General features: G+C 42.1%; 2 protein-coding genes across 2 annotated transcripts in view; one reads left to right on the top strand and one right to left on the bottom strand.

Moving 5' to 3' along the window:
• Positions 1-11,036, bottom strand: part of chrm5b (cholinergic receptor, muscarinic 5b) — a 55,994-nt gene extending 44,958 nt beyond the window's left edge. Inside the window, exon 1 of the mRNA XM_072484940.1 lies at positions 10,306-11,036. The gene's annotated coding sequence lies outside the window, so the exon portion shown is untranslated. The remainder of the gene's footprint in view (positions 1-10,305) is intronic.
• The window catches only part of aven (apoptosis, caspase activation inhibitor), a 101,326-nt gene that overhangs the window by 22,701 nt on the left and 56,339 nt on the right, over positions 1-22,286 (top strand). The window lies entirely within an intron of this gene.

Below are 22,286 nucleotides of genomic sequence, written 5' to 3'. Positions count from 1 at the left end.
AACCATTTTTAAAAATAAATTTAGAGTACCCAATTCATTTTTTCCAATTAAGGGGCAATTTAACATGGCCAATCCACCTAGCCTGCACATCTTTAGGTTGTGGGGGCGAAACCCATGCAAACACTGGGAGAATGTGCAAACCACACGGACAGTGACCCCAAGCCGGGATCGAATCTGGGACCGCGGCGCTGTGAGGCAACAGGGTTAACCCACTGTGCCACCGTGCTGCCCTCAACCATTTTAAGATTGTCAGATGGGCTCGCAGTTTGGCGCATTTGCATGTATTCGACGCTACATATATTAATACACAGGGCACTATTCTTTGTAGACAGGACGAACATGTACAAACATTACGCTTGTTTCAGCTAAACTAAATAAGTGATAGCCATTCGCTGGTTCATTCCTTAGTGCAATACCTTGACCAATCAGAGCCAAACTGCCTTGTTTAAATTTTAAAACTATGTTTGGCAGTTAACTGTCAGTCAGCATTAACTGGTGCATTCTCCATGGCAATGCCTCTACCAATCAGTGTCCGGTTGAATGAAGTGTGTGACACAACATGGCCGATTACTAAATCGGGTCCCCGTGTGAGTTAGTTCCAGTCCAAAACACCAAAATTCCCTCAATGAAACGGCGCTAATATTAAGTCAGTTACTATCCATATGAATAGATATTGATTTATATGATTCCTTTGTTGTTTTTTACACTTAAGCAATGTTGTACAGAACTTAAATATTACTGAATAGAGAGATCTTTTCCCAAAGGTAGAGGAGTCTAAAACTAGAGGGCATAGGTTTAAGGTGAGAGGGGAGAGATTCAGAATGGCCCAGAGGGGCAATTTCTTCACTCAGAGGGTAGTGAGTGTCTGGAATGGGCTGCCAGAGGTAGTAGTAGAGGCGGGTACAATTGTGTCTTTTAAAAAACATTTAGATAGTTACATAGGTAAGATGGGTATAGAGGGTTATGGGCCAAGTGCGGGCAACTGGGACTAGCTTAATGGTAAAAACTGGGCGGCATGGACTGGTTGGGCCGAAGGGCCTGTTTCCATGCTGTAAACTTCTATGATTCTATATAGGGCAGAACTTTTCAACCGTTCTCGCTGGCGGCATGTTTCAGTTCCGCTAACAGTGACTCTGCCGAAGGTATCTCAGCAGTGGAGGGTGCGAACAACGGGAAACCAGAAGACAATCTTGCCGATGTTGCTGAAGCTTTTTATCTTGCACTCACCAGGACAAAGGCAAAAATGTCAGTTTTCAAGCTATCATTCTCCCGTTTGCCTTAAGGGTGTAAGACAAAAAGCTTCAGAAACTTGTCTTTCTTTCCAGCAATATTCAAGCAGCATGTTGGGCATTATTGCTATTTTATCTCTCAATTTACTACTTTATAGACTCCTGGCACTAGGTGGTGTTACTGCCTTGCGTTTCCAAGACCCTGACAGAAGTTGCAGATCAATATAACTATCATGCTTTTAATGAAAAGTATATATTGCATTTTCTGCATTGTACATTATTGTAGATATAAAGAAGCTAACTGGTTTTGAAACCGTTTTCTGCTTCAATTTTACTGCAACATCTGTGATAACATTTCTTATATTTGCCTGCTATTTTCTTGATATTAAATGATATGCACACAACGCTTAATACGTGGATTTGATATTGTACTGACCAATGTAACAGCAAAAATAATTGAAATATGAATAAAGCTGGTGGCAAGGCTGGCAAAAAAGCTGCGCCTTGAAATCTAAATTGATGGTTTGTTAGTTTGTGAGACAAAGTACTGGTCATGTTCAATTTAAAATCATAAGGCCAAGAAAAATCCACATTACATTCTCAATAGTCTGCCTAATGTGATCATTTTTAGAATGTATTTATTGTGGCATACAAGTACATAAAAAATTGTTTATATGTAAAAATTTGCATTTATACAGCATTTATCACATCTTCATGGTAACCCAGAGGGTTGTACAATATTGGTATACCTTCAATGTTCAGTCACTGCTTTTCGATTGGTATATATGGCAGGCAGTATGTGCGCAACAAGATCCCTCTTGCAAATGATTGGATAACCAGATAATCTGTTTTTGGCAATGATGGTTGAGGAAGGAATGTTGGCCATGATGCTTGGCAAAATTCCCTTCCCCTCCTTAAGTAGTGCCATGTAATCTTTTACATATACCAGTGCAGGCCACGGGGCCTCGGATTAATGTCTCATCCCTGACCATGCAGCACTCTCCACCAATGGTATTTGAAATCCTCTGCAAATCCCAGACCCAATTAAGGAGCTAGTACTGGAAATCTGAGGTGGAAATAGTCAAATAGTAGAGAATGCTTGACTGCAATATGATTATCATTTCTGAGATAGATAAGTTGCCCTTTACCACAAACCTAAATGGTTCGATTTGCATTCTATGTCAATTCATTTTTGTAAGTTATTTAGGCCTCTCTGCTGATTATCTATTATCTATTCTGGGGAAAAAAGTGCTGGAAATTGCAGGAGCAGCAGCCACATCTTTGACGTCAGTCATGCTGCGTCATTGGTTTTCTCCCTGTTAGTATTGTTTGCTTTCTTTCCATGTTCTCCACATGGGTCTTTCTTCTTCCTGCTCAATCAATCTACTCAGCGCCTGACCCCATGCTGGTTCATTATATCTGGCTGTTGGATTACAAGCATAACTTTGTGAATTTTGGCATTTTTAAGCAAATGTACACTTTATGTGATAGAGATATTTACAGGGTAATGTTGCGCCACAGTGAATATTTGCTCTTTTCGGTGCCAACTGCATGCAGTTATTTTGTTTCCTTTGTAAGCATTTGCTTTCTGATTTTGACAGATCTTAACTTGTATAGCATTGAACGACAGGCACCTTGCATGGAATAGCACTTTTGGCACAGCCTGGGACAATTGTCTAGCAGTTTTATCACCAGTTATGGCTGTTTTAAGATAGCAGTGATTTATGGTACATGAATGGTTGAAGAACTGCAAATAAAGCTGGGTCTCGTCTCTGATGTTTCAAAAGAAAAATTATTTGCAAAACCGTATACAAGGCAGATAGTTTTGCAGCCCAGATAGAAGCTGTTCAACCCATTTTGCTTGAGCAGAGCTTTTGAATGAGCTTTCCAATTTATCACCACTCCCCCTTTACCCTGTAAATTAATCCTGTTCCATTGACATGTTTGTGGGGGTTACTTACAGTATGGGCAAAGGATGACCAGGTTGCTGCACCGTAAGTTACTTAACCATTTGCCAGAGTTTATTGCACAGGTGTTGCTCGCTTCACAGTCTAAGAGGGAAGAGAAGGAAATCCCCCAAGTGCCACTGATGTTGTCACCATGTCACTTGTGACATACTGTACAGAAGACATTGATTATAAGACATAACATCCCTCCCCCTTTACTCCTGCAGTACGGCAGCAAATATTAACTTAAACTTTTACTCATGGTGAACAGTGATGATTTAACCAAGTATTATTATTATTACACAGTTATATCAGTACGGGTGTCGGGTGGCTTTGGAGGAGGGGTTGTGGTGTGAGGTGCTGTGGAGGGTGAATGCTTCAACTTCGTGTGCGGAGCTGGGGTTAATACAGTTAAAGGTGGTGCACGGAGCGTACCTGATGAGGTCAAGGGTGAGCGGTTGTTTGAGGGGGTGGAGGACACTTGCGAACGGTGTGGGAGAGATCTGGCCAATCACGTACATACTTTCAGGTCCTGGCTGAAGTTGGAGAAATTTTGGGCGTTGTTTTTCAGCACCAGGTTGGCGATCTTGCAGTTGGATTTGGAGCCCAGTCCCCTGAGGGCCATATTTGGGGTGTAGGACTTGCCGGAGCTGCAGACGGGAGTGGGCACAGACGTTTTAGCCTTCGCCTCGCTGTGCTCACAAGTGGGTGTTGTTGGGGTGGAGGTCAGCCTCTCTGCCCAGTGGCTTGGGAACTTGATGGAGTTCCTGTATTTGGAGAAGGTAAAGTTTACCATGAGTGGGGATGATTGAGGCGGTCCGCAAGAGATGGTGTCTATTTATTCTTCACTTTAAACAGTTGGTTACCGTCAGCTGCTAGGGGGAGGGGAGTGTTAGGGATGGGGGGGCTATTCTTTGAGTTATTGGGTTGTTGGTTGGTAGAGTGGAGGGGAGGGGGGGTTGTTATTTTGCATTGTTTTGTCTTGTGTATAAAACGTTAAAATGTTAAAAACTGAATAAAAATATTTTTTTAAATGTCAGCCGGTATGAGAAAATGAATATTGATTCTTCATTGAACTACTTGGCTTTGAACCGTCAATTAAAGTTCCCTTGTTTGGTATGGCTTGAATTCCGGATTCCTCCTCTGTTTATCCAGTGATACACCTTTTACTCATCATGTCCATGGCATTCCCCATCACCATATCTGATCTTGATACGGTTTGTCCTCGAACTCGCCATGCTTAGTCTTCAAATGCCTTTGAAGTTTTGAGGGTTTTAATCTTCCATTTGCCAGTACTTCCCTGCATATAACACATTTAGGCATTTCATCCTTATTTGCACTGCCACAATTAATAAACCCATACCTCAAGCAAATTTCATTATACTGCTTTGTTTCTGATTTCAGCTTCTTCTTCATGAGTTGTTCACCCTTCTTAATGGCTTGTTCATCAGAGGCCCTGGAGCTCACACCAGCGCTGCTGGCATCTGCAAAATGGAGGAATCTCCCTCGTGTCATTGAACACATTGAATACCGTTGAGGTCACTAAAAATTTGGTCCATGGACTTTTGGAATAGGGCTAGTGCAAAATTTATTACCAAATGATACCTGAACAGTTGTTTGTGTGGGTGGCACAATAGCACAGCGGTTATTCACAGCGCTAGGGACTCGGGTTCGATTCCCGGCTTGGATCACTGTCTGTGCAGAGTCTACACGTTCTCTCCATATTTATGTGGGCTTGCTCCAGTTTCCTGCCACAAGCCCCTGAAAGACGTGCTTGTTAGGTGAATTAGACATTCTGAATTCTCCCTCCGTGTACCCGAACAGGCACTGTAGGGGATTTTCACAGATACTTCATTGCAGTGTAAATGTAAGCCTACTTGTGGTATGAATAAAGATTATTATTATTACAATAGTTCGAAGAGATTTGATTCAGCAGCTACCTTCATTTGGAGGGATGCTTGGGACAAATCTATCTTATTAAACTCTTGTCCACCTGCCAATCTAGCAAATAGGTTGGCACACGGCAGTGGGCTAATCGTCATTTTAAAGTTACCACAGATTCTTACTGAGCCACCTGGTTTGACAACTGGGACAATTGGGGTTGCCCAATCGCTCGCCGTCACACTCCCAATCACTCCATCGTTGATCAATTTGTCAAGTTCTGGTTCAACCTTTGGTCTTCTCGCATATGGTACAGGTCTTGCCTTTAAGCATTTCGGAGGTTTATTGTAAGTTATGCCTCGACATCGGTCATTTCCCCAAAAGTGTTTTCAAACATCTTCTTGTACTTCCCTAACAGTTTCTGTAATATTTCATTGTACCTCGGTACACGTGACAATAAACAAATCCAAATATATTCTTTCCAACAACCAGTTGGTTTATAGCTTGCCAATTTAGTTTGATTTTGTTCAACCATGCTCTTCTGAAAAGTGCAGGAAAATTTCCTTTTACCATGTGTAATAATTTTTTAGACTGATCATTCACATCAACTTGCATCAAAATATAACCCCTTACTGGAATCACCTCTCCTCAAGTTCTCAAGATTATACAGTTTTAATGGTACATTCTTGAGCTTTTATTGATATTTTTCATTGATCAGAGATGCAGTGGCGCCCATATCTACTTCCATTTTAATTTTGTTCCCATTTAATTTCAGATAGAATCATAGAATTTACAGTGCAGAAGGAGGCCATTCAGCCCATCGAGTCTGCACCGGCCCTTGGGAAGAGCACCCCACTTAAGTCCCCCGCCTCCACCCTATCCCTTTTATCTCCGTAACCCAGTAACCCCACCTAACCTAACGTTTCTTTTGGACACTAAGGGCAATTTAGCATGGCCAGTCCACCTAACCTGCACATCTTTGGACTGTGGGAGGAAACTGGAGCACCCGTAGGAAACCCACGCCCACACTGGGAGAATGTGGACTCCACACAGACAGTGACCCAAGGCGGGAATCGAACCTGGGACCCTAAAGCTATGAAACAATTGTGCTAACCACTATGCTACCGTGCTGCTCAGAGATGGGCTCAAAATCTCTATGTATCGTCTTGCACCGATAATGCACAGAGTTTTAGTTCTTTGATCTCTGCAGACATTGTGTGTTCCTGAGACTTACCATTGCCTTTGGTGATACTGTCGACTCTTTTGTGGATTTAGGTGCATTTTTGCTTCTTCCCATCTTTGAGGTTTGAGACTTTTGTCTGGTCAAGCACGCCGTTGTTATTTGAGCTTTCTTGCCACAATTATGACATTTACTATCTCGACACCAACATTTCTGTGGAGAACGTCCCACCTGGGCACTCCTAAGGCATGCTTGCATGTTGAGAGATCTTCTTTTCCCAGAATTCATCTTGTTTATATTGGTGCCAGCTCCAATTTGGGGAGCATCTTTTGCTGCCAATTCCATTAACATTGCTATTTCAACAACAAGATTGAGTGTCAGAGAGCTTTCTATTGGCAGTCTTCTCTGATTGTCTCATTTCTCAATCCATACGCAAGTCTGTCTCGCAGCATGTCCAAACTCTCAATGTTTAGCTCCATAGTACGACTACAAATTGTGGAATATTGCCATCCTCTTCTTTACTAGTCGATGATATCTGAATCTCTCAGCTATGGTTAGTGGTTTGGGCGAGAAGTGTTTTTCAAGGCTCTTCGATAATTCCTTGTGAATTATTGTACCAGGCTTTGCAGAATGGACAATCCTTTGTAATAGGGTGAAGGTTTTCTGTCATATCACACTCAAGAAAGTTGCTACTTTAAATTTAATCCAGTATCCTGCTTGTAGCAAGGTAGTACTGGAATCTCTCGTCATAGGAACTCCATGATTCTGGATTCTCATCACAGAATAATACAGTGCAGAAGAGGCCCTTCGGCCCATTGAGTCTCCACTGAAGCATGAAAAACATCTGATTTGCCTACCTAATCCCATTTGCCACCAATTGGCTCATAGCCTTGAATATTATGTCGGCACAGTAGCACAGTGGTTAGCACTGTTGTTTCGTAGCTCCAGGATCGCTGGTTCGATTCCTGGCTTTGGTTACTGTCTGTGTGGAGTCTGCACATTCTCCCTGTGCCTGCGTGGGTTTCCTCCGGGTGCTCCGGTTTCGTCCCACAGTCCAAAAATAATGGTAATAATAATTACTTATTGTCACAAGTAGGCTTCAATGAAGTTACTGTGAAAAGCCCCTAGTCGCCACATTCCGGCGATGTGCAGGTTAGGTGGATTGGCCATGCTCAATTGCCCTTAGTGTCCAAAAAGGTTAGGTGGGATTACTGGGTTATGGGGATAGGGTGGAGGTATGTGCTCTTTCCAAGGGCTGGTGCAGACTTGATGGGCCGAATGGCCTCCTTCTGCATTATAAATTCTAAAAAAAAGAAAGTGCTCATCCAAGTACTTTTTAATGGATCTGAGGCACCTGCCTCTACCACCCTCCCAGGCAGTGCATTCCAGACTGTCACCACCCTGTAGGTAAGAAAAAGTTTTCCGAATCGAATGGTTCCATAGCCCCATCTTTCCCAACATCGTAGTTATCAGTTCTTAAGTTGTAGTACTTTCCTTAACTTTTCCTCTCCTCTAATTTCTTTCTCTTCCAGTTTGTTTCTATTATTTATTTTTTGTTTCTTTAACATACAATTTTATTGGTTGGACCATGGCTTTAAGAAACTTTTTGTTTTTTTGCTAGCACCAATCTATTTTAAAAATAAGAACATTTCAGCTGTAATTCTGATTAATCTTGATTAAAATCATATCATTTTTTCCTTCTTGGGTCGTTACTTCCCAATAAATAAATTTCTCCATATTTTTCCTCTATTGTCAATTATTTTAAATCTACAAGCTTTGCTTCCTAACCCACTTCAAGACGTTCCAGCGGACAAGAGCACAGTGGCCAAAGGACAGGTGAATAATTTTATGTCAGAGGGCTGGGAGCAGGTATGTCTAACTGGAGGAGGTTACAGAGATAGAAGACAGTCTGACAATTGAATCTTTTTCAGTGTGCAAAGTTAGCAGATGTGATTGTGGTACTTTTGTGTGTGTGTGATGACAGACACTTCAGCATTCTAGATTAATTGTAAATAGTAGAGATTGGGGGTCTATTGTTGGGCCATTGCGGAGGTCAAACTTAAAGTGACAGATGTGGGTTAGAATCGCAGCAGTACAATGGGGAGAGATCCAGGATGGAGGTGAGCAATGTTAGAAAATATGGTAAAATGCTTGTCTTTAACTCGATTCAGTCTTTTCATCATTCAAAGATAGAGCTTTTACAAAACAAGAATCAGTCCAGAGAAGATGATTCTTAAAGTGTGAACATCATCTATTTTGCATGTTATTGTATTAGTAATGATTTTTTTCCTGCCATCGCTTTCAAAAGTATCAAACCCAGGATTTTAACACTTTTAGAATACCCCAAATCCTTGGATTCCCTATCTTCATTTTATTTTTCACTCCTCCCATGAAGCTAATGACTCAGGTGGGGTATAGTTCAACAGCTGTTTGTAGCCTTTCGGTCATTCTTCATCCTTAAATCTGGATAACAACATCAGAAATGTAGTTAACCATGGAGTGCATCTCAGTTGAGCCTAACAAGATACTTCCCACAGGCACATTGTCCAATAGGTGGTTCACTATAGTCTATAGGAAGAGGTTGCCCTTGGAAATGATTTGTTCCCTCGTTATATTCTCACCAGTGTTTGGCTAAAATCAGTTGGTTCAACACAGAGCCGAGACCAGACCTGAAGCTTTACATGTGTGTACCGCGCAATACCAACTGGACAGTGCACTTGCCACTAAGTTATTGAGAGAAAATACTTAGTGCTTTTTTTATTGTGGGTCTAGTCTCGGTATAAACTTTTACTTCTGTACTTTTCAAGTGAAAAACAATAATGCTCACTTTGCTTTTTTGAAGTTCATTTGATTTAAATAATCCTAGACATCCCATTTGAAGAAATGTATTGTTTTAAGGATCTTTTAGAAATATTCAACAAGTCTGACTCTGCCCTCTCAATGCAACCAAACAATTCTGTTTTCTCCAGATTTTGTGTGTGTGATTTTCTGTTTCAATTAAGTATGAGATGCAGTCAAGCCAGAAATGGACAGTGGAACTATAGTAGGTAACATGATCCTGAGGGAGTAGAATGGACATCACAATAATCATCGGGCCAGCCAAGCAGAATCAGCACTGAAAGGAAAAGTTATATAAACCAGCTGAATGAGTCAGGAGAAGCATCATGAAGATTTGGTTAGCTTTATTCACATATATGCATGCAGCAACGCATAACACTCTGTCTAGTCTGGAGTCATTGATTTTTCAACTTCTTCTGCTTCTCCATCTCCAAGAGTAAAAGAATATAATTTTGCCAGGTATTATTGCATTTTAAAAGAAGGTTGTCAAAGCTGAATATGTAAAATTATTATGCAATTCAAATTTACAGTTATGAGCTGATTATTTATGAAGGCAAGCTTTGCATATCTACATGTAAAGTTTTAATGAGAGCATGACACTCCTGTAATAGTTGCTGTTCTGGTCTAAGCTATATGACGGTTCTATATTTCCCTCTGCAAAATTTGAGAAGAAATATTTTTTATGCCCACAAGCATAACATGGTATGTTGAGATAACAGACTGTCGGGGCTTGTAGTGCTTTCTGTTCTAAATTGGGTTATATAACTTGAAAATGTGTGGTAATTATTTTGTAATGGTGTGGTCAACTGAATTGTGAATACAGAATTTTGTTAATGATCTAACCAGGTCATGTATAATGGCTATTTTCTAGATTAAATGTGTGGTGGGGTAAAGGCAAATGTGTGCCTTTTGACATAAATTCATTTAACTCAAAAATCTTTCTGAAGCAGTTAACTACAATACAGGTTTGTACAGTGCACTTGTGGTTTTCTAGTTATTTGTAGGAAAGCAAATAGTGCAAGATATTAAATAGCATTGCCTGCCTAGAGTTTTATTGTCTGCCAGTGAAGAAGGACTCTGTTAGGGATCAAACACAAATATTTTTAAATGGCTAAGATATTGTTTAAACAGACTGATATACAACATACTCCTTGGCAAAAAAGTGCATTAAGAATCATTATCCGTGCAAGTTAACTTTTAAATAAATTTGTACAACAAAGAACCTACTTACAAAATAGCAGTATACATGCCTACAGCTTCATCTTCACTGATCAGCTTTCTTCAACACACGGAATGCAGATTTCAAAACGGAGTCTGAAGGTAGAAGGTTAAGCACAGGGGTATTGTTGTATCCCATCTGTTATCCTTTGCCCCACCTTACAAATGTAAAATCCATATATTAGCAGATCCTTCTTCTTACAGATGAAATCCTTCTTTGTGAACCCTTGGACCCTTTTCTTTCATCTCTGCTGATCACAGTGTTGGTTCAGACTTTTCATCAGATTCTGCATGGGGTAACAACCGTGACAGCTATATTAAAAAATTAAAAGCTGTCACTTGTATTTACACCATAAGGTCAGAACAACTGACCCAAAATAATTCAAAGGTTCGCAATGACCTTTTAAAAAATATAACCATTGCAGCAGCTCCTGTGCCGCGCTTTCCAGTCCCTGTTTGCTCTGTTGGTTACCATTGTCTTTAGCAATTACAGTCTGCTGCTCATCAGCACAACATATCAAACCACAGGGCTTTGCTGGAAGTTTACAGCTTTGCATTTTCAGTTTGAATAGGCAGAACAGGATGGAGATATATGTGCATCATGTTCACTATTGCAGCTTCTATCAAGTACATTTGTATAACATTGGACATGTGAAAGCTGAAAAGAAATCTTAAAGGGCAGGATGTCTCATAATCGCTCGGGACAATGAGAATGTATGGCATCAAGACCCTGCTGATAATGAGCTGTTCAGTTCAGGCACTGACGGATGCTTTCATACAGAAAAACCAATTAATTGCTGTGTTTGAAGGACAGCAATTTCTAATAATCGGAGGAGAAACTGATATTATAACTACTGATTATTTCTCCTTGTTTGCCCTTGTAAAGTTCATTCTTAAAGGATTTGTTTAAATTGTGCTTCTTATTCCTGTCATATTCTGTGTTTTTACATTTTCCCCTCTTACATTATTGTGACACTTTGTAGTGTGTCTATTTTATTTTTTATTGTTGAATTGTTAAGATTGGAGCCATTAGTGTAAGCCATTTCCTGGAATATGATGAAATTCAAATATCAAGTAGAAATAAAGGAAATATTTTAAAAATGACACCAGGAATTGTCCCTCTGTGGCTCGTCCTTTATGAGCTAAATGAAAATTGTGCCACATTTTATCCCCGAGTGCCGGGCTGATTTGAGTGTAGAGAGTGGTAGGGACATTTTCTGGGAAATAGTTCTAAAACTATGAGGCCACATTTAAAAAAATGTTAAAGTGGTTGCTCTCTTTTGCATAGCGTTGTGGGGACATTGTGATGCCAGATGCAGTTTATAATCATTTTCATCTGGTTGCCTGATCATGCATTGGTGGGTTAGTGTCCAGCTATGCATTCACGATGATCAGTCACTTTCATGCTTGAGATTCCAATTTGCTGAATTCTTGGCTATAGGTTGATTTTATGTTATTGGAGCGCATTCGATGAGAGAGAGTCACAGGTTTACTTCTGTTGGTTGCACCCTGTCGTGTAATTGACCCTGTGCTGTGGGAGCCTGTCGTGTAATTGACTCTGTGCTGTGGGAGCCAATGGTACCGTAATCCTATTAGAATGCAAGTCTGCAAGAGTACACAGGAGCCAGTTTCAAGGATTTAAATGTGGGCTACTGGTTCCCTTTGCCCACTGACACATCGTTACACAATGGTGCAGAATGTGGCCAGCGCGCACCTCTGAATTTGAAAGAAGGGAGAGTGGCATCCAGACGTTGCTGTATTTACACAGGAGGCAAACACCAGAGCAACATTACAGTGGATTGGCCATGCTAAATTGCCCCTTCATATCCAAAGATGCAGGTTAAGTGGATTGACCATGATAAATGTGCGGGCTTACAGGAATGTGACGGGGGAGTGGGCCTAGGTAGAGTGCTCTTTCGGAGGGTCGGTGCAGACTCGATGGGCTGAATGGCCTCCTGCTGCACCGTCGGGATTCTATGGACTTCATGGAGTGCTTTTAGTTCACCATGCCACTTCTGCCCTGAGGGTGACCTCGTATACTGTTCCAATGAAGCTCAACAGAAGCTTGAGGAACAGCACTTCATATTTCAGCTGGACACTTTACAGCTTTGTGGACTCAACATTGATTTCAGGAATTTTAGACCATAATCACTGTCCTTATTTTTTTGAAGCAGATGCTACAAAGGTTGGCATACAGCTCCTATTTGTTTCTTTGTTGTCCCATTGCTTCCTCCTTTTGCCTTGCACCATCATCCCTTTTGCCATTAAGTCATTCCTGCCTTTCACCCCGTCATGTACCTTCCCTTTAGTTCTCTGTCCCTCCTTCCCCAACCCGCTTGCTTAAACGTTGTTACATTTCTAACTTCTGCCAGTTCTTTTATTCTTTCAAAGGCTATGGGTTTCACTGGCAAGTCCAGCATTTGTTTCCCATCTCTAATTGCCCCTGAACTGAGTGGCATGCTATGCCATTTCAGAGGGCAGATTCATGGTGTAGGGGGTAACATATTGGCGTAGATTGAAGGTTGGCTCACTAATAGGAAACAGAGTTGGCATGAATGGGTCTTTTTCTGGTTGGCGGATTTGTAGCAAGTGGTGTGCCACAGGGGTCAGTGCTGGGACCTCAACATTTTACAACTTACATAAATGACTTGGATGAAGGGACAGACGGTATGGTTGCTAAATTAGCTGATGATCCAAGGACAGGTAGTAAAATAAGTTCTGAAGAGGACATAAGCAAGTTACAATGGGACATAGGTTAACTGAGTGGGTAAAGATCTGTCAAATGGAGTATAATATGGGCAAATGTGAAATTGAAATTGTCTATTTTGGCAGAAATATTTAAAAAAGCATATTATCTAAATGGTGAGAGATTGCAGAGTGTGTGCGATGCAGAGGGATCTGGGTGTCCTCATGCATGAATTGCAAAATGCTACTATGCAAGTAATTAGGAAAGCTAATAGTAAGTTATTGTTTATTGTGAGAGGAATTTTATGCTAAAGTTGGGACGATACGATTCAGTTGTACAGGGCATTGGTGAGACCACATCTGGAGTATTGTGTACAGTGTTGGTCTCCTTATTTTTGGATAGATGTAAATGTTAGAAGCAGTTCAGAGAAAGTTTACTAGACTAATACCTGGAATGGGCGGGTTGTCTTATGAGGAAAGGTCGGAGAGGTTTGGCTTGTATCCACTAGAGTTTAAAAGAGGAAGAGGCAATTTGATTGAAACCTTTAAGATTCTGAGGGGTCTTGACAGGGTGGATGTGGAGAGAGGATGTTTCTGCTTGTGAGAGAATCTAGAACTAAGGGTCACGGATTAAAAATAAGGGTTCGCGGGCAGCATGGTGGCGCAGTGGTTAACATTGCTACCTCACGGCACCGAGGTCCCAGGTTTGATCCTGGCTTTGGGTCACTGTCCATGTGGAGTTTGCACATTCTCCCCATGTCTGAGTGGGTTTCACCTCCACAATGCAAAAGATGTGCAGGTAGGTGGATTGGCCACGCTAAATTGCCCCTTAATTGGACAAAAATATTTGGATACTCTTAATTAAAAAAAATATATAGGGGTTCGCTCGTTTCTCAAAAGGCAGTGGAAGCAGAGTCTTTTTTTCTAAGGCAAAGCTAGATAGATTCTTAGCAAGAGGGTGAAAGGTTATCAGGGATAGGCAGAAATGAGGGGTTGAGGTTACAGTCAGATCAGCCATGATCTTATTGAATGATGGAGCAGGATTGAGGGGCTGAGTGGCCTACTCCTACTACAGGGGGAGGTGGGGGTCGGTGAGGATTTCGGGAGCATTAAAGGAAGTAGTCAAGAAGAGATTGAAATGATATGGTTATCTGGTTTGGAGAGAGGGAGGAAAAGTGATTAGGTGAATGATGGAGATGGGATTGCCAAAGAGAAGAAAAGGAATGCTTAAGACCAGATAGAAAGATGTGGTGACAAAAAGTTTAAATGCAGTGGGATTGGAAGAGGAATGGGTAACTGACAGAAGCAGAGGGAGAAGGGTGATGAACCACAATTGTGGAGACCCCAAGTAATATGGGAGAAACCAAAAGAAGAAGAAGATTCTGCCTTCAGCTAAGATTTGTGAGGAGGCGAGTTTTGCTTTTCTACCATGGGGGTAATAGAATCATAGAATCTACGGTACCTAGACAGATCCTTCGGCCTAAACTGGTCCATGCTAACCAAAAAGTCCATCTAAGCTGACCCCATTTGCCTGCATTTGGCCCATGTCCCTCTAAACCTTTCCTATCCATGTATCTGTCCAAATGCTTTTTAAATGTTGTCAATGTCCCTGCCTCAACCACTTTCTCCGGCAGCTCATTCCACATACATACCAATCTCAGTGTAAAGAAGTTGACCCTCAGGCTCCCGTTAATTCTTTCCCCTCTTAACTTAAACCTATGCCCTCTAGTTCTTGATTCCTCAATCCTGGGAAAAAGGCTGAGTGCATTCACCTTATCCATGTCTCTCATGATCTTATACACCTCTATAAACTCACCCCTCAGTCTCCCACGCTCCAAAGAAAAAAGTCCTAGCCTGTCCAATCTCTCCCTATAACTCAGTCCCTTGAGTCCTGGCAACATCCTTGTAAATCTCTTCTGCACTCTCTCCAGTTTAATAACTTTTTTGTTTTATTTAGAAAGACAACCAAAACTGAACACAATACTCCAGGTGCGGCCTCACCAACGTCCTTGCAATTGCAACATAATGTCCCAACTTCTATACTCAATGCCCTGACTGATGAAGGCCAGCATGCCAAAAGCCTTCTTCACTGCCCTATCTACCTGTGACTCCACCTTTAGAGATCCATGCACCTGAACTCCAAGGTCCCTCTGTTCCACGATACTCCCTAAGGTCTACCATTCACCGTGAAAGTCCTACCTTGATTTTACTATCTCACGCTTATCTGTATTGAACTCCATTTGCCATTTCTTGGCCCACTTCCCCAGCTGAACAAGATCCTGCTGCAATTTTTGATAACCTTCCTCACTGTGTACAATACCACCTATTTTAGTGTCATCTAAGCTTTTATTATTTTGAGTTGTTGCTATCATCTTTTACCGCGCTGCTTGCTTTTCAGTATTTTCGGCTGGGTTTACAGAAACTTTTTAGATTCTGTGCATTCAGAACACTGTCTTCCTGATGGCATATGACACCAAGAGCTGCTTCAGCTTCCAGCACAGAGGTGCCAGGAAGGTTCACTATCAAACTGACTAATAGAAAGAGATTTTGTAGTTGGCAGAGTTCATTTTTGAATTCAGTGCCCTGTTAGCTGTTGGCCTGTATACCTGTTTGCTGTGAAAACGGTTCCATGTAGTGAACAAGTTAATAGAATACGTGGACACCATTCTTGTCCTCCCATAAACAAATCACAGCGGTGCCTCAAAACCCCTTTTCCTTATCCATTATGGGTTGAACCAATTGAACAATTCATTTATATTTCCGAAGTAGATTTGTGTGCTCACATACCTTTTCTTCTTCAAAGTGATTTACCTACTCGTGAGAGGGTGCAAAAGGCCAAAAGGGCATTCTCAAAGTTGTAATTTAATGGGAATAAAAAATATTGGATATATAAAGCCCAGCAACTCTGAGTTTTGATCAAGGTCTGTGGTGGGAACTATTAGACTTTCAGTTTGGCAAGAGTTTTTGAATATAGATTGCCCATAGAACATGTTTGGATATCCTAAATTAGCTTCAAATTCCAATGTTTTTTCCCAACAGTGGAATAGAAGATTGTATATGTAGGAGTAAGAATAGCCGATAAGACCTTTCAAGCCTGCGGTGCCATTCAATAAGATTGTGGCTATTGCGCTACCACAACTCCACTTTCCCACAGTATTTCCATGTCCCTTCATTCCTTTCACATTCCAGAAGTGAAACAAGCTAGTTTCTCCCGCCGAAATATACTTTTTTTCATGCAATTTGTGAAAGAGCATGAAATTACAGTTCAAATTTGACGTTGCAGCCTGAATTTTCACTCCTAGGTCGGAAATGCTGAGTCGGTAGAATTCCCAGTTCTGCAAACTCAACCCTGAGAAAAATGACCCGGTTGGTCGGATTTTGGGACGGCATGAAGTGGGAGTTGGGCCTGCTGCCCCAGAAATGGTTCAGAAGCAGCCATGGAGCGTACCAGGTTCTGAGATGGGCTGTGGATGAGTTCCACCTTGGAGATCTGGCTCTCTGGGGGGGGGGGGGGGGGGGGAAGAATAAAACAAAAAACAGCCTTCCAGGCTTCACACCCACACTCCACTAAACACATCCCATGCCCCAACTATGCCACCTCATGCACTCATACTCTCAATGTCAATCAAAGTTCTGAAACTGCCCCTCATACTCTCCCTGCTACGTTATGCCCATCTGACCACTCCTTATGGCCCCACACACCCTCCATGTTCCCCTCTGCCCACTCTTAAGGTGCTTTAGCACTCGTATGCCAACTTATGCTCTTTCCAACCTTCATAGCTCCTCAAAGCACCTTGCCAACATATGACCCTCTCCCCACCCCATGGCTCATTATAGCCCCTCTGTCAATTCATGCCAACCCATGCCTCCCTTTTCACTTACACCTTCCACACCAACTCACCCAGTATCCACCATAAGAAGACTCCAGTGACACTCCGAGATGCCCCACTGCACTTAAAATGTGAAACAATGTGATATTACTTTTAGACAGTCATTACTTTGGTTAAGATAGCTGGCACTACCAACCTTACTGAATGAACGAAAGCTGCGTACAGTAGTAACTGAACTCCTAAGAATTTTTAAGTCTACAAATCTTTTGGTACTATTGTAAGGGGGGAATTATTGAATAAATAGTGGATGGAAAATTGGTTTTGAGAACAAAACTAGATTTTTTAAAAGAAATTCTAATTTCTTAACATTGATTTGATCTGGCTTTTACAAACTAATATTCACATTATATCATAACTATAATTTCAGTATTCATTAAGAAAAGCTCACATCCCAGATGCAATCTATAAGACACCAGAACAGCTCCCAGCCCCAGAGTCTGATGATACATTTGATAATGGTCCAATTGTTTCATTCTGTATCTCAGCGTGCAGTTTGACTGACTTGCCTTTTCTGCATTGTGAAAATAGTGACATGACATTTGCATGTAGAAAGGCTGAAATAGAACTGTCAAAATAAATTTATTCTGTTGTAATTTAGTATTGTTCGTGCCTCTGTGATAAGATTGCCTGCATTTGTTTTGCTTTGTCAGCATCTCCTGTTTCAACCTTCTGGATGTTGTGTTCTCGTTATTTGGGCAATAATCGATCTGTTTTTTTTGTATGACCCATGCTTTTTAATATGTATGTTAGAAATAGTCGGAATTAAGAGAGTTTATCAGCTAAAACAAGCTGATTTAATATTGCACAATGCAAACCATTGTCTTATAAGGTTAGTAACTTTGGACATACTGGGCAGGATTCTCCAATCCCGCGGCAGAGTGTCCACGCCGTCGTAAAAGCCGTCGTGTTTTACGACGGAGTGAATGGGCTGCTCCCACGTCTAATTCTGGCCCCTACAGGGGGCCAGCACGGCGCTGGAGCGGTTTGCGCCGCTCCAGCTGCAGATCCCGGCGCGAACTGGGCACTGCGGGATCTGTACATGCGCAGTTGCGCCGGAGCCAACGAAGACATGCGCAGTGGCACCGGCGCCAACGCGCGCATGCGCAGTGGCCTCTTTCAATGCGCCGGCCCTGACGCAACATGGCGCAGGGCTACAGGGGCCGGCGCGTAGGAAAGGAGGCCCCCAGCCACAGAGGCCGGCCCGCCGATCGGTGGGTCCTGATCACGGGCCAGGCCACATCGGAGGCCCACCCCCCCGGGGTCGGACCCCCCCTCCCCACCCCCGCACAGGCCGCCACCCGACCCTTACACGCCTAGGTCCCACCGGCCCAGAGCAGGTTAGAACGGCGCCGGCGGGACTCGGCTCTTTTCCTATGGCCACTTGGCCCATCGGGGCCGGAGAATCGGTGGGCCGGCTGCGTAGAGCGGCTCACGACCGGCACCACGCCAACCACGTCAGCGCCAATGGCGCCGATTCTCTGCACTACGGGGAATCGCGTGCTGGCGTCGGGGCAGCGTGGCCCGTTCGCGGGGATTCTCCGACCCGGTGTGGGGCTGGGAGAATCCCGCCCACTGTATTTTCTGCCAGTTTTACCCCTTCCCATTTCATTGTCTTTATATGTGTTATCTACGTATCTTAAGTTTTTTGCTGAAACTTCTAATGGGAGGCTGTTGTTCAAGAAGTTGAAAATGTGATATTATGTGACGTTGGCCGTGGATATCTGGGACCTCAAAATGGCAGACATACCAAAAGCTATCCTGTGTAGGTTCTTGTGTTAGGCACATGTTGTCATAATAACTGATGAGAAAATGCTGACCAAAGAAGTTGTTAGCTGGAGGATGGGCATCTGAACATGTACTCATATATCCAGAGTTAAATGCCTACATTAATTGTGTTTGAGATAAGCAAGCAAATGATACTGAAACTTCAAACCTTTAGTTGGGTGCTGCTGAAGTTCACACCCCTGTCCAAGAATGGGAAAAGGCAGAAAATTATAGATCAGTTGGTCTGACCTATGTTGCAAGAGTGATTCTAGAGTCCGCTGTAGAACTATAGAAATGTTACAGCACAGAAGGAGGCCATTCGACCCATCTTGTCCATGCTCTTTCTATTTCCACCTTCCTGCACCCAGTCCATAGCCCAGTAGCTTACATCAATTAAGGTGCAGATCCAGGTACTTTTTAAAAGAGTTTAAGGTCTCTGCCTCCACCACCAACTCGGGCAGCGAATTCCAAACTGTTATGGGCCAAGGTTCAGAGAACCCCAAAGTGTATCATGGAGTTCACCTGACCCACGACTTTTAATAGATTGAGGTTACGGGGGGCACACCGTACACTCTACAGGTATGGTACAAACAGAGCTTTACAGTATTTTTAAATTAAAACTATGTTTATTCTATGAACTCAAGTGAGCATCTTAGCAACCATCAATTCAAATACAACCCCCAAAGAATACAACACTAAGTAATGGTTTACACTTTCCTTTGAACATCCATAGACTTAAAAAACCTTCAAAACGCAAAGACATCAGGCTTAACTTCACTACTGAGAACATTTATAGTTCTGAATTCACCAAATGATCAAGAGGTTATTTTTTGATGGCAGAGAGAACAGCAGTACACCTGCTTGGTCTGGCTTCAGCTCCAATACTGAAAAAGAAACTAAAACACACCCTGCAGCAAACAGCCTAAAACGAAAGTAAAAGGCTGACAGACAGCCGAGCTCCACCCACTCTCTTACAGCACTGCAATAGTAAACACACATTTCTTAAAGGTACTCTCACTACAGATATTTATATACACACCCATTTATAAACACCCATTTCTTAAAAGTACTCGCACATGACAAGACTCCCACAACCCTCTGTGCAAAAAATGTTCTTCCTCATGTACCCTCTACACCTTCTGCCACTTATCTTGAACCTGTGTCCTCTGGTTCTAGAATTCTCCACCGAAGGAAACAATTTTATCCGTCCACTCTTACCTCTTACCCCTCATATGCGATGCAATCAACAAACACTTGGAAAAACATGAAATAACCACAAATAGTTCGCGTGATTTTTATAAGTGCAAGTTGAATTGCCCAATTCAAACACATATTTTGAAGAAATAATAAAACAATTGTACAAAATGTTACTTGAAGCATCTGCTCAGGCACTGCATTCTAGACCCAAGGCACTCGCTGTGTAAAATAGTTTTTCTTTGTATTGCTGTTAGATTTTCAGTCAGACTCCTTTAATAAGTGGCCACTGATCCTCGATCATTCCACCAATGGAAATAGTTTCTCTCTACCTACTCTGTCTGGACCCCTCATTTTGTTCACCTCTATCAAGTCTCTCAACATTCTCTTCGAGGTGAACAGCCTCAGCTTCTCCAATCTATTCACTTAACTGAAGTACTCATCTCTGGAACCATTGTTAAATCCTTTCTGTACACTCTCTAAAACCTTCATGTCCTTCCTAAATTCCCAGAATTTTAAACAATGCTCTAGTTGAGATCAAACCAGTATTTTGTAAAGGCTCATCATAACTTTCTTAATTTTGTTCTCTGTGCCTCTATTTATCAAGCTCAGGATCTTGTCTTCTTTTTCAACCACTTTCTCAACCTGCCCTGTCACTTTCAATGATTGTGCACATATACCAGCAAGTCTCTCTATTCCTGCACCCTCTTTTAGATTTGTACTTTTTAGTTCATATTGCCTCTCTTTCTTTTTCCTATACCTGTCCAGTAATGTATAAATGACGATGCTGCCATTCCCGATTGTCAGATTCACAGAAAAATACAGTGCAGAAAAGGCCGTTCGGCCCATCAAGTCTCCACTGCTGCATGAAAGGCACCTGTTCTGCCATTCCCAATCCCATTTGCCAGCACTTACAGAATCATTATGTTTGCTGGCTGATTGCCTGCTGTACCTGCATGCTGACTTTTTATGATTAATGTACAAGGGCATCCAGGTCCCTCTGTACAACATTCTACAGTCACCCGTCATTTAAATGTACTACTTTTCTGTTCCTCCTGTCAAATTTTTGCCCACTCGCTTAACCCATGCAAAATCCTTTGTAGACTGTGTCCTCCTCACAACATGCCTTCCTTCCTACCTTTATATCACCAAATTTGGCTACTTTAGTCTCATCCTTTCACACAGATCATTAACTCAGGCCCAGCATTGATCCCAGAGGCACTCCCACCAGTAACAGCTTACCTTCTGAAAATTACCTATTTATCCCAACTCTGTTTTCCGACAGTTAGCCCGACATCTATTCATGCTCTTTGTATATTAGCCTTCTTATGGCACCATATTCAATACCTTTTGGAAATACAAATGCACTACATCTACTGGTTGCCTTTACGCATCCTGCTTGTTACATCCTCAAAATAGTTTGCAAATAAGATTTTCCTTTCACAAAATTGTGTCAACATTGCTGGATTGTGTAACAATTTTCTAAATTTCCTGCTACTTCCTGCTAATGAAGTTACTGTGAAAAGCCCCTAGTCGCCACATTCCCGTACCAGCCTCCCGAACAGGCGCCGGAATGTGGCGACTAGGGGCTTTTAACAGTAACTTCATTCGAAGCCTACTTGTGACAATATGCGATTTTCATTTTTCATTTCATTACTTCCTCAATAATGGATTCTAGCACTTTTTTTCCAATGACATTTTAGATTAATTGGCCCATTTTGTACTTTCTGTCTCCGTCCATTTGAACAGAGGTGCTTCATTTACTACATATCCAATCCAATCCAATGAACCATTTCAGAATCTAGGGCATTTTGAAAAAGTACAATTAATGCAGCTACTATTTTTGCAGCCACTTATAAGCTCCCAATATGCAGGCCATCAGGTCCAGGGATCGTCAGCATTCACATTACTTTTCCTGAAATGATGCTGATTATTTTAAGTTCCCCCTTCCCCTTTGCCTCTTGATTTTTGGGGTGCTTTTTGTCTTCGACTGTGAAGACATATTAAATACTTGTTAACCTCTGCCATTTCCTTGTTTCCAATTATTAATTCCTCCGTCTCGCCCTCTCTAAGTGGCTATTACTCACGCAGCTACCATTTTATTTTCTATATACTTGCAGAAGTTTTTGTCTGTTTTTATATTTCTTGCTAGTTTTCTCTCATACTTAATTTCTGCCTCCTTTGAAGTCATCCTTTGCTTATTTCTAAAATTTTCCCTATTTCCTACCGGTAGCACAGTGGTTAGCACTGTTGCTTCACAGCACCAGGGTCCCAGGTTCGATTCCCGGCTTGGGTCACTGTCTGTGTGGAGTCTGCACGTTCTCCCCATGTCTGTGCGGGTTTCCTCCGGGTGCTCCGGTTTCCTCCCATAAGTCCTGAAAGACGTGCTGTTAAGTGAATTGGCCATTCAGAATTCTCCCTCTGTGTACCCGAACAGGCGCCGGAATGTGGTGACTCGGGG

This window comes from Scyliorhinus torazame, chromosome 2 (genome assembly GCF_047496885.1).
Source record: "Scyliorhinus torazame isolate Kashiwa2021f chromosome 2, sScyTor2.1, whole genome shotgun sequence".
NCBI lineage: Eukaryota > Metazoa > Chordata > Chondrichthyes > Carcharhiniformes > Scyliorhinidae > Scyliorhinus > Scyliorhinus torazame.
Note: the sequence above shows the minus strand (reverse complement) of the source record. Positions and strands in the feature narration are given on the sequence as shown.